This window comes from Gossypium hirsutum, chromosome D09, assembly GCF_007990345.1.
Source record: "Gossypium hirsutum isolate 1008001.06 chromosome D09, Gossypium_hirsutum_v2.1, whole genome shotgun sequence".
Taxonomy (NCBI): domain Eukaryota; kingdom Viridiplantae; phylum Streptophyta; class Magnoliopsida; order Malvales; family Malvaceae; genus Gossypium; species Gossypium hirsutum.
Window position 1 is genome coordinate 21964304 of NC_053445.1, and position 18534 is coordinate 21982837.

Here is an 18534-nt window from a genome sequence, read left to right on the forward strand (position 1 = left end):
AAGTGTAGAAAATAATTTTTGTAAAACCTTTTATATGTAAACAAACGGGCCCTAATATTTAAATTAATTAATTTATTCTAAATTTTCAAATTTTATTTTATGTTTTCAAATTATCATTAATGAAATCAACTCAGCCAACTCATATTTAATAATTTTCCACAAAACTTAAAATTCTTTTAATTATATAATCTTGAATCTTCCTTACTAAGCTAAAAGGAGAGGAATAAAATCGTTACAATTAATTAAATTAATTTCTTGTTCTTCATTTGGGCAACGAATTGATGAAAAATTATGAGTTTTGTTTAACATGGAAGATAAAATTAATTAATTTAATTAATTGTAAGGATTTTATTTTATTTTACATTTTGCTTTTAGCTTAGCGTGGAAGAGTCAATATCATATAGTCGAATGTGTTTCATTGACAATTATTAAAAATGAGTTATTTGAGTTTATTTTAATTTGAAAATATAAAATAAATTTTAAAATTTTAGAAGGTGATTAAATCAATTCATTTAATTAATTTTAATATAATAGTAACAAATTGGCTGATACTATCAAGTGATAAAATTTTTCAATAATTTATTTATTTATTTTTTATATTTTAAAATTTAAAATTTTAATATTAAAAAAAGAAAAGAAGAAATTTAGAAGTTTTTGACAATGGGATAAACAAATAAAATTAGATAATTTTTTAATGCATTATTTTAGTTTCTACAATTTATTCACTTTAAACTTTATTTTTCTTACCCCGGTCAATACTTAAAAAAATATTTATTTCAATGACCACAATGAAAATGACTTCAAAGTTATGTGACCAAAATGGAAGTATAAACATTACATGGTGTACAATTAAGCGTCCGAAAAATTAGTTCACTAATTAATTTACCCTAAAACCAATCAATTTTTGCTTTATCATTCGAAACTTCTGTAGTTTCATGGCTGATTCTTGTTGTTGTACTCAATTGGATTTTTTTTTTTTGTAGTTTTCAAATATATATTCATATGAAAACCATCCTAATATTTGTTCCATGTATTTGAACATTAGTATGAAATATGATTTGTTTGAATATATATGAGAAAAAAAAAAGAAGAAGAAGAAGAATACAACCATGTCAAACTCATCTAATACAACTTTCAAATGAGAGCCAATATAAATTCATAAATGCGATCTTCCCCTTCATTAATGGTTAACAAACCAAACAAGCATCTATTGAAATATAAGTTAAGTAATAAAAGATTTGGATCAATTTCGAAATCGATGTTTGGAACTCCCAATAAAACAACGATTTCTTACAAATTATACACAAAAGAAAAAAAACAAATGAATTGAACATTCAAAGTTTTTTCCTTTTTTTTTTCCCCTTTTAACGTGCCCATTTCCGCCTTACTTCAGATTTTGCCATTCTAAAACCTTCCAAATCAGTATCCGTTTCATTATCTCCATCTTCCTCAAGCATGTGTTCAATATTAGTCACCTCTTTCCTTCTTCACCCAACACTACCCTTTAGCCACTCCACTACTTCCAAAATGCTAGGTCGAATCTCCGGGTTGCTGTCAGTGCATTTCAACGCTACCATGACTGCAGATTTAAGCTCAGCACGATCAAATTTCCCCTTCAACCTGCGATCTGCAATATGGTCAAATGCACCCTTTTGAACATATGGGGTAATCCATTGCACTATGTCACGTTTCACTCCACCAGGGAGTTTCTCCAATGGTTTCTTCGCACTAATGATCTCTAAAAGTAAAATGCCGAAGCTATAAACATCACAACTCTCGGAAACTTTCCCCCACATTGCATATTCAGGTGCCAAATATCCGAGAGTGCCCTTCACCCTTGTTGTCATATGCGTAACGCCATCTGGTATAAGCTTTGCAAACCCAAAATCTGCAACTTTTGCTTGGAAGTTTGCATCTAAAAGAACATTGCTGGCCTTTATATCTCTGTGTATTATATGAGGATTGGCCTCATGATGCAAGTACCTTAAGGACACATTTAAAAATACCAGAATTAAATTTGGACGGCTTCACAACAATATTATTTGAGATAATATGGAAAATCTCATGTCAAACTACCTGCCAAGTCCATGTATTATTGGCTTAGGAGTAAATTAGCTCCTCTACTATAAAAATAGCAATTTAGTCCTTATCTATTTAGTTTTGAAGTAAACAAATAAAATTTTAAACTACATTAAGGTTGAACTCATGTTTTAAACTGATGTAAAAATAAATATGAGCAATGTAATCTTTGAGATGTTCTAGAACTTCTCAAGTTAAATTTTTTTTTCACATCAACATACTTTTAATCTTTTTTTTTATATATATATTATTAAGGTTTCTTTTTATCGGTTTTATTTCCGTGAAGACTAATCTTTTGGTTGATAATTTATTTACTAATTGAAGTATTTGTTGCGAATGAAGAAAGTATACTTACGCAAGACCTTCGGCTGCACCGATAGCGATGCTCATTCTACGCGGCCAATCCAGCAAGCAATCGGCGGCAAGTTGGCCATGCAGATGAGTGATTAAACAATGGTTGGGCATGTAATCGTAGACTATTAGCCTTTCATCCCCACTGGCATAAAATCCTCTCAATCCTAACAGATTCTTATGCCTAACCCTCCCAAGAATCTCTACTTCCACAGCGAACTCCATCTCTGCCTTCGCACTCATCGCCTTGAGTCGTTTTACTGCAATCTGCAACACCATGTTCGCTACATACAATTAACACACAAGACTATATATGCATATACTTGAAGCTAAAGATTTTAAGGAAAAACGTAATTGCCTCGACGCCTTTACTTGTACGACCCCAATATACGCTTCCGAATCCGCCTTCGCCAATCTTGTTATCGTTGTGGAAGTTGTTTGTTGCATGCAAAATCTCCTTCAGAGTGTATATTTCCCAAGGGTAATCCCTGCTCTTATTATTCTCCCTGTAAGCAAAACCAAACAATTATAAAAACCAATACTAAATTAACCCTAGAAATGCTTTTTGTGGTCTAAACTCAAGAAAAGCCTACTTGTTCCCATCTTCTTTTTCTTGATAGATGCAACAGCATAAACGTCTCCAGTTCATAGTTTCTATTAACACATAAGAAAAGAAAATATATTAAACAGGTTTTGTTCTTGAGATTACAAAGAAGCAAGCAATAAATTATGGATCGGAGATTTCTGAAGAAGATACTAGCTGCTTGCAGTGAGGACAAAAGGTAGCCTAGGAATGTCGTGTGAAAACAAGATGAGGCATACATTTCTATTACAAGTTAATTAAACAGCTAATTGAGTTTTTGCTGTTGTCATGACTCGTTTATCGATTTTTCCCATCGGAAACATCACACTATTCTATCACTCATTAAACATTGTTATAGATGATTTTTTTTATATATATTTTTCAGTTAACTACAATATGGATAAGTTTTTATTTTGAACATTTAACTAAAAAAGTTATAATTTGATCACTGAATTATTGAAAAATTTTTATTTAAGTCATTGTACTATTTAAAAATTTTTATTTAAGTTATAGGACCATTAAGTTTCTTTCTTTTTTAAAAATTCGTTAGCGAGCTTCAAGCGACAATTTAACTATTGATACGGAGAATCAATTCCTCATTGGTAAGTAGAAAAACATACTTTAGATTAAAGTTTATCTGACGGTCACTTGAATTTTGGTTCGCAGATTCATATCGTTTAAAGTTGTTTTATGAAAAAAAACGGTAAAAGAGAAGAGAAAAAAAACTTTTGATTAATGCAAACAGCACAAACAAATAAAGTCATATAACATCCATTTTAATAATCTAATAATTTAAATGAAAACTTTTAAATAATTTAACCATCAAATGTAACTTTTTTTAATTAAATAATCAAATTTAAAAGTAACTTATAATTTAATAATTAATGGTATAATCTAACTTCTTTTCCTGTCTGATATAATATAGCTTGGTTTTTTAATTGCTAATATGATAATCATGGTGACATGTAGTTTTGTTTAGATGGAAAGTGGCTCATTCAAAGCTGATGGGACCTTAACATATGAGCTGTCAGTATTGCTGGAGCGTTGATTTAGTTCACCATATATCATAATAGAATATGTTTAACCGTATGATCATCTTGAAGTACTTATGTTTGAATTAGTTAGAAAAAGGCCACACATCAAAGACAATTAGAGGTAATAAATCCGTTCAAAAGTGGTATCACTGGACGCATAATGTTTTTAATCAATTAGTATTACTTAATGTATTTTGTCAATTTCACAATGGCCTATTCTTTCAGACCAAATCAGAATTATATATTTATAGGAATACAACAATTTACGGTAGATATTGACGAGTTTTAGGTTCGAAATATTAGCAGGAACTATTCGATCAATGGTTAAGAAGAAAACCTATTTTTCCATTAACAAAAATTAGTTTCTGTTTTTCAGAAAATATATAATTTTAATCGTTTTTAAAATATTTTATACGGTAGATGTTGACAACTTTTGAATTAAGAAGTGATAGCATTCAATGGGTTTTGTTCAATAGGTATGAAGAAGTCCTTTTCAATTAATCAACAAAAGTAAGTGACGTATCTCTTTGTTTATTTTTTTAATAGAAAAAAGTATTTTAAAATCATTTTAAAATATCAAATTTAATAGGTTAAATTACAGGTGATGTGTAAAAGATTTGTGTTCTGAGAATTTCTTTTTCTTTTATGAAAAATAAAATAATAAATTTATGAACATCAGGTGGAACGTTCTTATCAATAACTGCAACATGTACCTTAGGTTTGAAGATGCATGTTTTACTACGAGTCACCATGGGATGAGTGTTGGTGGAAACTATAGGAGCTAATAGAAGAGAAGTATCGGCTTGCGTAAACTCTTCTCTATCATCAGCATGACCATCTTGAGATAGGTCAGCTAGTTGCAAATTAGTGCAAACCAAGGATCCATGATCAACAGATGAAGGGGAAGACAGGAATAAACTAGCAACATAAAAAAAGGACTATCTGGAAGTATCAATAGCGACATAGGTGTGTGTGATTGGTGACTCAACTATTAGAAGAGTGGATGAAACAAAACCATACGCCCTTGATGACCGAGGAGATAAAGAATCACTTTTTTTTAGAAAAAGGAAATATATGTTCCTGAAACTTCACATGCTGTGAAATAAGTACCCATCCATAAGAGTCCATGCACTTCTACCCATGATACATGGGACTATATCCCAAAAAGGTATAAGGTGTAAAGGTATAAGGTGTACAACGACAATAATTGAATTTGCTTGACCAATCTCATTAGAAGATCTAGTCATTTAAATTACATCAGTGGACAAAGAAGGCCTTTGTACTTGGCTACTAGTAGAAGAGACCGGGTACACAAGAATAATAAGTTTTAGGGGTAGCAAGTATGTAACACCCCTTACCCGAGACCGTTGCCGGAGTCAAGCTCGAGGTATTACTTTACTTAATTTAAAAATTCAGGGCATAAAATTTTACTTTTGAAATTAATTCATTATTCAAAACAAAGCTGACCACCTGCGCAGCAGTTACTAATTTAGTTATAACTCAAGCTACGAAATTAGAAATTTAAATCAGTAAATTTTCCCTGAAACTAGACTCATATTTCTTCTTACCATAAATTTTTCAGAATTTTGGGTTCAGCCAATTAGTACAGTTTATTAGTTAAAGTCTCCCCTTTTTCACCACTCGACTATCTTGACCTCTTGTCACTAAAAATAAGCTTTCTCATTGTAGGATTTTCATATGGTGTTCTCACTTGTTTCTACAGAAAATAGCCTCAATAAGGAATCTAGACATATAAATACAACTCATAACCATTTTTGTACAATTGTTAATGATTTTCTAAACTCAGAACAGAAGACTCCAAAACCAGTTCTGGCCCTGTCTCACTAAAATTTACATATCTTAAAATATAAATTTCATTTTGCTACACCATTATTTTTCTATGAAAGTAGGCTCAATAATCTTTAATTCTATATCTCATTCACCCTCTAATTCATTTTCTACCATCCTTGGTGATTTTTTAAATTCACGTCACTACTGCTGTCTCAAAACTAATTCACTACCAATTTTTACTTTTTCATGATTTCTATGCACAATTTATCACCTAGACATTTATAATAACAAACACCTTCATACTTAGCCATTTTAATAACTATTCATCATCAAATATTTACATATCATCTTTTGGTCATATATTAAGAATATACAATCGAAATGACCAAGTCCCTATACATGCCATAGCTCAAAACATTTATCGTCTTAAAATACCGAGTTGTGGTGGTTGATAGTGTGAACGCTCTCCGACGTCTTCAAGATCCCGACTATGCTTGATAATACTATATGAAAGAAAAAGAAATAAAAGAAGTAAGCATAAAGCTTAGTAAGTTTACAAGTAAATAAATAACAACATTTATCATAAACAATTATATTCATAAATCTTAATTAAGCATTAAGATCTTTACTTTCTTCTTTACTTACTCTCTTACTCGTTTACTTACTTGCTTGCTTAACTTACTCCTTCGTTGCTGAAATTTCTTTTCTCAACTGATAACTGGGATACTTTTAATCTTATTAATTCACCTGAACTTGTCTATTAGGCTTTTACCTGAACTTTCATGTAACATCGTCTATTTATTAGCCCGTTGAATCACTTGGAATACTAAGGATACTTGGGTCTCCTGTCTAAATATAACATGTCAAAGCTATGTCCCAGACATAGTCTTACATGGGATGTTTCTTGTACTGCCAATGCCATATCCCAGATATGTTCTTACATGGGAGTTCTCATATAGGTGCCCATGCCATGTCCCAGACATGGTCTTACGGGGGACCTCTCATCTCGGTGCCAACGCCATGTCCCAGACATGGTCTTACATGGACCTCTCATCTCGGTGCCAACGCCATGTCCCAGACATGGTCTTACATGGGACCTCTCATAATCTCAACGATGCCAATTCCATGTCCCAGACATGGTCTTACATAGGATATCTTTACCCAAATGTCATGACATTTGTATCCAATACCTTCCTTATGCTTCAACGGGACTTTTTAATATCAATTCTCTATCGTCTCATACTTGAGTCAATATCAAATAAATTCATGAAATAAATATATAATTGCTGGAAAATAATAGCATTAATAATAATTCTTGAAATATTGCATTTATTTACCGTAAACTTACCTCGGTACAAAATATAGCCAAATTCACCAACTTAGCCTTCAACTTTATTCTTTCCTTTGTCTAACCTCGAGTTTCATTCTTCTTGATCTAAAATAGAAAATTTAACTCATTTAATACTCACATTTATCAAAACATCCCTCGACTCTAACTTTGGAAAAATTACAATTTTGCCCCTAAACTTTTACATGATTACGCTTTTGCCCCAAAGTTCAGAAATTAAACTTCATCTCATATTCTTATGTTATATAATATGCTGAACATTTTTCTCTTCTATGACAACGTCAAATTCTCACTCTAACACTTACTTACTCGTTTTCGCTTAAAATCGGCTAGCAAAAGTTGTTTAACATAATTTCTAACTTCATATTATATCATAAAACATCAAAATAAACACTTTTCACCTATAGTTATTTTTCCAAATATAAACCCTATGTTAAATTATTGCTAGAATATGCTAAATTAAGCTACTGGGATCTCAAAAACGTAAAGAGCATTAAAAACGGGGCTTGGGATCACTTACTATGGAGCTTGGAAGCTTGAAAACCCTAACTATGGCTTCTCCCCTTGCTAAATTCAGCCTAATGAAGAAGAAGATGATCAAAAATTGGCTTTTAATTTTGTTTTAATTCATTTTAATAACTAAATGACTAAAATGCCCTTAATGAAAAACTTTGGAAACATGTCTAACCATGTCCATTTTTGTCCACCAACTTAACCAATGGTCTAATTACCATATAAAGACCTCCAATATAAAATTCATAACAATTGGACAACTCTAACATATAGAACTCAACTTTTGCACTTTTTACAATTTAGTCCTTTTGACTAAATTGAGTGCCCAAACGTCAAAATTTTTGAACTAAATTCTCACGAAATCTTTCTGTGAAATTGTAGGCCATAGAAATATAATAAAAATAAATTTTTCCTCATCAGATTTATGGTCCCGAAATCACTGTTCCAATAACCTTAAATTTGGGCCATTACAAAGTACATATGGACAGTAACTTTTAGTAGAAAAAACTTATTGTTCTGTAGGCTCCGAAAAAGCATATGATTTAACTCCAACAATCAAAACAGCTAAGGACCATAGGCTTGAGCAATCACCCTAGCAAAGTTTTGGTTGAAACGATGGAAACACCAATGCACAAGATGTCCAAGTTTGCCACACAGTTGGCATTGCAATCAATTGCCATATTCACCCCGTCCTTTACTTGCATAATTGCTTGAAGCATGAGACACGTGTTGGTGTGCATAGCTAGAACCAGACTGATATGATTTCTCGAATTTCGATAGTTTGGAAAATAGCTCGATTGGGTTGGATCGTCTTGAAATAGTTCAATGGATGGAAACCTCAACCCGTAGTAGTTGCAACTAAAGAACCTTAGCTATATTAAAGCTAAGACCCGTATAACTGAAGTTGCCACACCCCGGGATGGTGAACAGAGTGATAAGACAATTTGAATGCCACAGACTTAGAAAGTTTGATAAGTTCAATATAGTTTAGTTAAGAACTAATGAGAAAATTCTCACAAAGTAATTGTTTATTTAAAAAATATTGTCTAACCTTACAAATGTTCAATCACTAGCTTTATATAGAGGTATTTATGACCTTTCAAATTCGACATTCACACTAGCTATTAACACAAACATTAAATTCGGTTCATAACTTATGGTGAATAGCCAAAGAGTCATGTCTTTTCACTTGATGAAGGTTTAATATTCCTCGATTGTGTTGTTTATTATCCCTTCGTTTTCCCCATGGCTGAATGTTATAATGCTTGGCATTCATCTTTTTTAATTGCACCTTAATTGAGCTTTGAGTGCATAAAACCGATCAGACTTGAAAAGCCATTGCTTGGTCCAATGAACAGTCACCTACAACACAAATAAATGGACATTAAACATTTGCAACTTTTCTCATTCTTATTCAACTAAAACATTTAACTAAAAATAAACATATTTATGATAGAAATCAGCATACTATAAACACACATATGCGCATTTATTTATTAACATGTAACTCAAACCTATGCTTGAACATAATCATATAAGACACATAAATTTAATATATGGCTTAATTAAATGCAAACTAAAATAAACTTAATTAATGAAAAACTTAACTCATATGAAACATGTAATAAAACAAGACATATAGTTTTCAAGACGCATTTAACACGTAATTAAAATAACTAACTTAACTATAAGCTAACAACATTAAAAAAACATAAGACACATATTAATGAATCATACTAAATAAGAATTAATAAAAGCTGTGGAATTATAAATAATATGAGATGGACGGTTTGGCCTTAAAAAGCCAACATGCAAACATTGCATGGGGTTTTGAATGATTTCATCTTGTATTTGGGCCTTTTGAGCTTAGGCCAATCTCAAGTCCTTCTTGTCAAGTCACATGATGTGACAGGAATCACATCATTCCCTCCATCTTGAGAACGATTTGTCCTCAAATTAGGCCACTTGCTCGCGAAAAATCTTTCACAGTCACAATTACTTTTGGACTTCAATGCGACAACATCTCATTCAAAAACATGATAATCAAACTTAGATTGATAAGAGAAATGGTTAATTGAACACCCCTCCTTATACAAGCATATAATTATAAGGAAAATTTTTGTTAAAACCTTATCAAATCCTCCCTCTTTAAAAGGGTACTATGTCAAGTTGTCACCTACACATAAAAGAGACAAATCGGTGAAATCGTGAAATATAATCACAAGATATTTCTCCAGATCCCTTTTCAAAAATGGGACAAACAAACCAACTTCAGGATCAAAGATGACGTGTTGTCTTACCATTTCAATATGACTCGAAAGTTTTGTTGTTGTCGGCAACATAGAAGAAAATGAAGAATTTAAAAGTCAATCACATAATCATGCAAAACAAAAATCTGATGCTCGAATCCTTTCAACAATAATACAGAACAACAACTTCTAAGATCAAAGATTTGGTTTTGACTTTGCAAGTCCTCATAGTTCAGATGCTTTGTTTTCGAAAATAATGCATTGAGCAAACGAAAGTGACCATCACAATTATACAAAAAAAATTATGATGCTTGACTTCTCTCAACAATGACTTAGAAAAATATGCTCTGGGTTTAAACACATGGTTTTGATCACTTATTTCTAAATGCAACAAAATTTTTTATTTCAAAAACGAATCACACATGCTAAACAAAGAAGATTTGGATATATGCACATCTAAACAATCAAAACTATCAAACTTTTTTTTAATAGGCATGTATATCCACAAAATTTCACCATAAGGATTAAAAGAATTCACATAATAATTAGAATCAAATATATTAATTGATTTATATGAAAATTCTTAACACTTACAACAATTTAGATTTTGCAAACATCTAGTTGGACTAAAGACATCAACGATTTTATCAATTTTCGATTCAATGTTGCTTGGACCAATTCGATACATGTCATGAGAAAAATGTTTTAAATTATTATCCATGACAAAATCATCAACAATATGCAAAGAGTAACAATATGGAATATTGTAAAAAGAGCTTTTGAGAACTAAATCATCGATAGATTTTTCACTAACATTCAAAATAAATCGCCTTGATTTAATTGCAAAAGATTCCTTACCTTGCTTACCTTTAGGAACTTGATGGACATTTTCATTTTCTAGCTTATTTCCCTTAATCAGATGGAATCGTCTCTCGGAAGTGGAGTAGTGTAATAAAAAATTTGGCAAAGGAATTTTGCAAACCTGTGGAAAAGAAACATCACAGGACAAACTTTAATTATGGTTAGTTAAAACTAAATCACTCCTCACATTTCCTTAAATAATTTCTTGCTCACTTTCTTTTCTTTCTTCTCTCTCGCACTCTTTTTCTCTTTCAATTTATTTTTCAATCTCAATCTTTTTTTATAATTTCTTTCCCTCATTCACACTCTCTTTTTAATTTTGAAAACTCACTTTCATTCTTCATTTCAATTTATTTTTCTTTTAATTTTTCTTTTTCTTTCTCACACACTCTTTTTTAAATATCTCTTTCATCTTCTTTTTCTTTTTTCACGCACTCTCTCTTTCTTTCCTTTTCAATTTCCTCACTATCTTTTAACTTCATTTGATCCTCAATAATTTGTTTGGAAGTTAAAGATACTAGCGTAATGGATTTTCCTCAGGACACTAAGGAAAAATGGTTAGAATGTCCATCGTTCTTGGCTCGACAATAAAATTTCCAAGGTTGACCAAAATTAAAGTCGCTTTTTCTATGGGAGCTACATCACGCCAAACTTCATTATGGTACTTTCCAACAAAGAATGGAACCAACACTTGTTTGGTTATCTTTACTTTTTCGCACTTGTTCACCCATTGAATATTGTAGGGCTGTGGATGTTTTGACATGAGTAGGTTTATCTTCTCAACCATGTAAGTGCTTGCGATGTTAGCACATATCCCACCATCAATCTTAAGACTACATACATTGTCATAGACATGACAGCGTGTTTAGAACGACTTTTCTCGTTGTAAGCTTCCATCGTTGGTATGAATGTTTGTAGCCTTTCTCCTAACTAGATTTTCTTTAGACATGATATCAACAAAGGATTAGAGAGCAAAAACAATAAACAATGTAACAACCAGTTTTTCTATTGGTGCTAGAAATAGTGGTTTTGGGACCACAAATTTGACGAGTGAGTTCGTAAATATTATTATTTAATATTTACGAGTCAAATATTATATTATATATAATATTGACCTGATAATTTTTGCTATTTGAATTATTAGTTAAAGTTAAGTGGTTTGTCCCTAAAGTCAAGTGATTTTAGAAAAAGAGGTATCGAGACCTCATTTCTATAAATCGAGCTTGTAAATATTTTTATTAAATATTTATGGAGTTATTGTATAGGTGAATTAAAATTAGGTTAGGTAATTTTGACGTTTAGATAGTTAATTAAGTAAAAAGGACTGAATTGTAAAAAAATACAAAAATCAATCACTATTAGTTTTTGTGGGTCAAATACATGAGAAAATATTGTTGCAAGGTTTTAAATGAAAATTTGGCCATGCTTGGTTTTAGTGGACGATAATCATTCAATTTTAATTGGCATTTTATATGTTATACATTTTAATTAATTATTATAGTTAACTTAATATAATAAAACATGAAGAAAAAAAAAAGAAAGTCTATCATCTTTTTCTTTTTCTTTTTCATTCAAGTGAAACCTCCATTGTTGTTAAGGGGAGAGTTCGTCCAAGCTATTTTCTTATGCATGTAAGTCCATTTTTCATTTTTTTTTCATGAATTTTATGTTTTTGTGATCGTTGTATGTTATCTAGTTAGATTGAGGACTATTTTGTGAAGTTATCAAAGTTGAGAAAAATTACTAATGATGCCCTTGATGTTTTCTTGATGTTCATGCTTAGTTTGGAAGCTAAATGGTAGATTTGAATTATTTTTATAAAGTAAATTTGAATGATTTTGAGATTTGGGATTAAATAGTTAAAATTTGTAATTTAGGAGGATTTTGTTATGAAATTTTAGAAATTAAGGGCTGTTTGTATATATTTAAAAGCTTGATAATTTGAGTATTTGGAGAAATTATAAAATAAGCTTGTTTTGGTTAGTAAGGATCAAAATTAAATTAAGTGTAAATATTTGGGGTAAAAGTGAAAATCATTAAATAGGAAATCACTTGCACTAGATTGAATAAATTATGAAATTGAAGCTAATAAAGTGAAATAAACTAATTTATAGATCAAGAACAAGTTGATAATCGTGGAAAAGGAAAGGTTGTTGACTAGTTCTTGAACTTTTGTTGTTTCTACAGTTTAGCCCAGGTAAGTTCATACAGTTTAATTTAGTATAATTTGCAATATTTTATTGACATATGATTTTATAATGTATTGAATAATTATATATAGTTAATGAAATAATTATAAAGGTGATTCAAGGTAAGAAATGTAATTGAATTGTAAGTTATTATGCGGTTTTGTGTATTAAGCCCGAATGAACATAGGATAAGATACAATTGGCATGCCAATAGGTTATATTGCGCATTGTATGTGTAACACTCTAAAATAAGACCTAGGAGTTTTAGGGGTATTTTAGGAATTTTAGCCTTAAAGTGTTCAAATTTTTGTGACATGGTATATCGATAATGTTTTTGACTATTGTTTTTAGATAATTAAATCAATTTTTGAAAACGAGCTTTAAAGACCTTGAATTTTGAAAATTGGAATGATTTGTAAAAGAGTCAAAATTGTGAGCTTTTATGAAGTAATTTGACCAAATGTCCAAAATCAACCTAAAAACCCCTTTTCCAAATAGTTTTCACGTCAACTTCTCATCCCCCATATTGGTGTCGTCCTATTGTTTTCCCTTTACTCTCCCAATCAATTTTTATTTCTAATTCCTAATCCTCTTTGATTTCAATCACCTTTGAACCTTAAAACATCCATTTAAACCAAGAAAATCACCCAAAAACTTCATCATTTACATCATCTTCTCCAAACATGGGTTTTTCTGGAATTGTTTCAAAGCTTGTTTCTTCCATCGAAGCTCCGGATTCGTTAGGACCTTCTACGAGTAGAGATAAAGGAACGGAAAAACTGGTTTGAGCTTTCAACTTTTTGGGGAAAGCGTGTTGGTTAGTGTTTGGAATAATTGCTTTTGGACATGGTCCAATGCATTATTTCAGAATTTAGTAGTAGCCTAAACCTCTACTCTAAAATCCAAGTGTAAGCTTTCTCATACCTATGTTTTCTTGTGAACTATTTGCTTCTACATTTGTGAATATGTGAAATGAGATGAGATGCTATAACATATGATATGTGGTTATGATAACTATTGTGAAAGTGCAAATGTGTGCATGTCATGTATATGTTAAATCTTAGTGACAGTGTTTTACTAAAAATGCAAATATACAACGATAGTGCTCGGATAATTGGTAAGTGATATGTGATTGATTTTAGATATTTTGGCCTTATAATCTTGAAACTGTTGGATATAGTTGGCATGCCATAGGATTGTGAGTACTCACCTATATGTATAGTGATTTTGGGCATTGAGGCCCTCTGACATGTTGGAGGGATAAGGGAATGTGACCTAAGCTCCATTCAACAGGAAATGTGAGGGGAAATAAGGAGAGTGTTAGTTTTATGATTCACTTTTGGAACATGTTTGACTCTGATATGAGCTCGCCCATGAAGATAGGTGCCGAATCCATGGAGTTGCCTTTGGGGCCAATTACTCGAGCACGTGCCAAGAAGTTCCAAGATGCTGTAGCAAGCTACATTGCTCGATTGTGGAGTGATGGGTTGATTGCCAAAAAACGCCCAGCTCAACTAGCTTGATTCGAAATTTCCTACAAGCTGATTTTAGCTTGTGTCAGCTCAATTTAGCTCAATTCGGCACTTAATTGGTTCAAGGAGCTGATTAAATTTATTTTTAATAAATTTAATTAGTTGTGTTAGTTTAGAATCAGCTCAAATCATTTAATTAAATAAATGTGTCTTAATCTGGACATTTTTAATTCAGCTTATTAAATATGTTTTATATTAGTACATGCCTTTAATATGTCCATATTAAGTCATAAATTAAATGTGTTTAGTTTAATTACAAAGTTTTAATGTGTCTTGACTAAGACAAATTTATTAGTGGCTGCTAATTAATTTGTCTTAGCCGAATTAATGTGCAGAATTTTAATATGTCCAGCTGCTGATTTCATGAGTATTAAACTTGTCCTAATCACATTTATTTGATGTTTTTCAGCTAGCTTAATGGCAAAGAAAGCTCATAAAGAAGGAGCATGTATTTGGGCACATGCATGGACGGCATTTAAAGTGCAGCTGCCTTGTGTTTCCAGCTGACTTTTCGTGCAGCTCAATGGACTTCTAGCTGCTGTTTTTGAGCTTCTCCAAGGACCAATTTCGTGGAGAGCAATGGCCAAAGAGTGCCTCATAAATTCCAGCAGCCAATTCATGAGGAGGCTATTCATATTCGGCCAAAGAAGCATAATTTTTGAAGCTGACCATTTCTCTTCTCCATAGCAGCAATTAAGCTCTTTTAAAACATTAACTGAATGTGAATTTTATCCATTAAAGGGGCCAGCCGAATCATCTTTTTCTAGAAGGTTAATTTTCAGAATTTCATCACATGAATGTAACTAGGAAATTTCTAGGAAGTTTCCTCAAGAAACTTAAGGCATAAGGATCTGATTAGAGAGGCTATTCGGCTGCCTTAGTCAAGCTATAAATAGGTCATGTAATTCACATTTTAAGGGTAATGAACAATTTGATAGCTTTGCTAAATTGTGAGGTTGTTTTCAACTCTCGTTATTCTCCAAAAACTTGTGAGACTTATCAAACATCTTTGTGGCGTCAAACTTGTTTTTGTTTCTTCCCGAACTTATCACTTTAATCCCAAAAGTGTGGCGTTCGATTCATACTAAGGTTCCTATCACTATTGATAGTGGGTCGAAGTTTCTATCCATTTAACAAACCTTCCATCCATCCTTACCAACCTAAGCATTCTCCTAAGTTATGGGTTAACACATTCCTATTGTGTTAGTTCGGCTTTTGAATCCTTAGCCAAATTGCTTTCATTGTTTTCTAATTCATTTCCTAAACCAGCAAAAACCCTTTTGAGCCTAAATAAACCCCTTTCTTCTAGCCTATTTTGTAAAGCCTCAATTTACTCCTAATTCACGATCGGGCGATCTTTACGACTCAATTCGATCTCGAGGTGAGTGCGTATCAGACTCTATGAGTCTATGTGGTGTGTTGGACATCCGTGTATTCGATGAGTGATGATAGAGTGGAAACATGAAAATATACACAGTTTTTCATGTCTTTTTTAACTCAAATTCATGTAGTTTCGGTAAAATTATTGTTGAAAAATATATAATAATTATAAAATAATTAAATTGCACTCAAATTATGAACATGTTGAATTTTAATTAATTTTATATCAAATTTTGATTAATTTCGATAGATTTGCACAAAGGTCAAAAAATGGCTCAACAGACACTATTAGAAGCACAAAACTGAGAAGCAATTTTGAAGCATAAGACGGTCCAAATTATGTGTATTAATTCATAGTATAATTACTTTTAATTTTAATCCAATTTAATTTGGGTTAAATAAATTATTATTAATCAATTATGAAAAGGGGCCCAGTTGAGTTGAACCGAGAAAACCGAACCAACCGAGTACTGGGCAGCCCAAAACCATCCCACATGTTGACCCAATCAGCTTGGTTGGCTGATTATTTGGCTTGCAAAATGGCCCTTGAAGACTCCTTCAAATTGCATTCAAACCCCTCCACTATTTGTGTCTTTCTAGATTTGCCCCTACCTTAAAACAGCAGGTTTGAAACCTTCAAACTTGCCACATGTGTGGCCAGCCATGGGGGGACTCTATGGCTGCTGTTTTTTTTGCTAATTTTGGCAGTCATCTCAACCTATAAATATCCCCTTGGCTGCTCACTTCAAACACACCTCAACTCTTCTTATCTCTTCACTTCTCTCTCATTTTTCTCTCTTCATTTCTCAATCATTATTCTTCATTCCCTTGCCGATTTCACCTCTTGAAAAAGAGTCATTCATCCACCATTTGGATAAGTATTCAAGTGTTCGTAGAAGCCTCGGTTTGACAAGAGCAAGCGGAGAAGTAGGAGTGGAGCAAACTAGTCAAGCCACGGAGAGAACACCATATTTGATCCTTGTTCCTTATCCTTTTAATTTTTTTTTGTTGTTATGATGAACATGTCTATGAATATTTATGATGTTGAAATGTTTAATTTAATTAATATGGCTTAAATTTAATTCATGTTAGGTTGATTGCATTTCGTCTACTTAATTTATTAAAATTGTGTTTGTGTTGTTATAGGTCTTGGTAAGATGTTTGATTAAGGAAAACAATGACTAAGTTATTCTTGCATTACAATTGTAAGATAACTAATGAATTAATTATTTAAATCGATTGAAATTGTATTTAATTGACACAGTACTTAATTAGTGCATGTTCAATCATCTAAGGTAGCTGAGGGTTAAATTAGCAACGGTATCTAACGATACATTAGCCTTGCATAACTTGCAAGATTATTGTGATTAAACTGTTTCAAGGTATAAATACATTGTTACCTCAAGTAATCTTTTATGTGCTTATGAGATTGATTTAACTGTTTGAATTGGCACAGAGATATGTACAAGAGATTATTTTTATTTCATAAGTATGTATGTGCATTAACACATTTGCTTATTAAAATTTGTTTAATCGGTTGAATTGACATAGAGATATAGTCAAGAGATAAATGGATTTTGGTAGGTAAGTATGTTCATAAGTTAGCAAATTACCGACTTGTCGTGAATTTATTCGTAACAACATTAACATGAGTTTAATAATTCTAAGTTAAGAAATGTAATTAATCTAACACAATTATGTTATCTTGATTAAAATCATCTTTTGAAATCGTGCATTGGAACTTTATTTTATTTTTTTATTTTACTTTGTTAAAATCCTAATTTTTAATCACCTCTTCAATTCAAAATACTTTTCTTCACCAAAGTGTTTTTAAAATTCCATTCATAAATAAATCTTTTCACAGTCCCTGTGAGTACGATAACTCGACATTTACTTGTCACCTTATTACTTGTTACGATTGTGTACACTTGCACATTTCCGTCGTTCCAAGTTTTTAGCACCGTTGCCGGGGACTATTTTAAAAAGTCGTTATTTTTGAATTTGTGAATTTTACATTTTGGTTTATTTTTCTGTTAAATTATAACTTAATTAATTTATCTGTGTTTATTTCAGGTGTTTATGAGTATTGATCGAATCATCGATTTACCCCCTGTAGACCCTAAGATTGAAAGAACTTTTTGACAGCGAAGAAGACAAGCAAGTCAGAGAAGGACCGAAGAGATGAACTTAAGAAATTTGAATCAAGGAAAAGGAGCAAACCCTGTTCAAAATCCTACCCTTATTGCTAATGATAATGATAGAGCTCTAAAACAGTATATCATGCCAGTGTTTCATGATCTTAATTCGGGTATTAGAAGACCCGAAACTAGGCACAATAGTTTGAACTGAATCCAGTCATGTTCCAGATGCTTCAGACAGTGGGCCAATTCAATGGAATGCCTACCGAAGATCCTTATATTCACTTAAGACTGTTTATGGAGGTGAGCGATTCTTTCAAGTTAGCTGGAGTACCCAAAGATGCACTATGATTGAAGTTGCTCCTATATTCGCTAAGGGACAGAGCTTAAACCTGGTTGAACTCATTGCCACCAAATTCAATTTTCACATGGAAAGAGTTAGCAAAAAGATTCTTCATGAAGTATTTTCAGCCTAGAAAGAATGTT

The 18534-nt window shown here is 31.8% G+C and overlaps 1 pseudogene; it reads right to left on the reverse strand.

The window, feature by feature from the left end:
* Positions 1-1178: 1178 nt before the first annotated feature.
* Positions 1179-5189, reverse strand: LOC107915631 (PTI1-like tyrosine-protein kinase At3g15890; annotated as a pseudogene).
* Positions 5190-18534: the final 13345 nt, after the last annotated feature.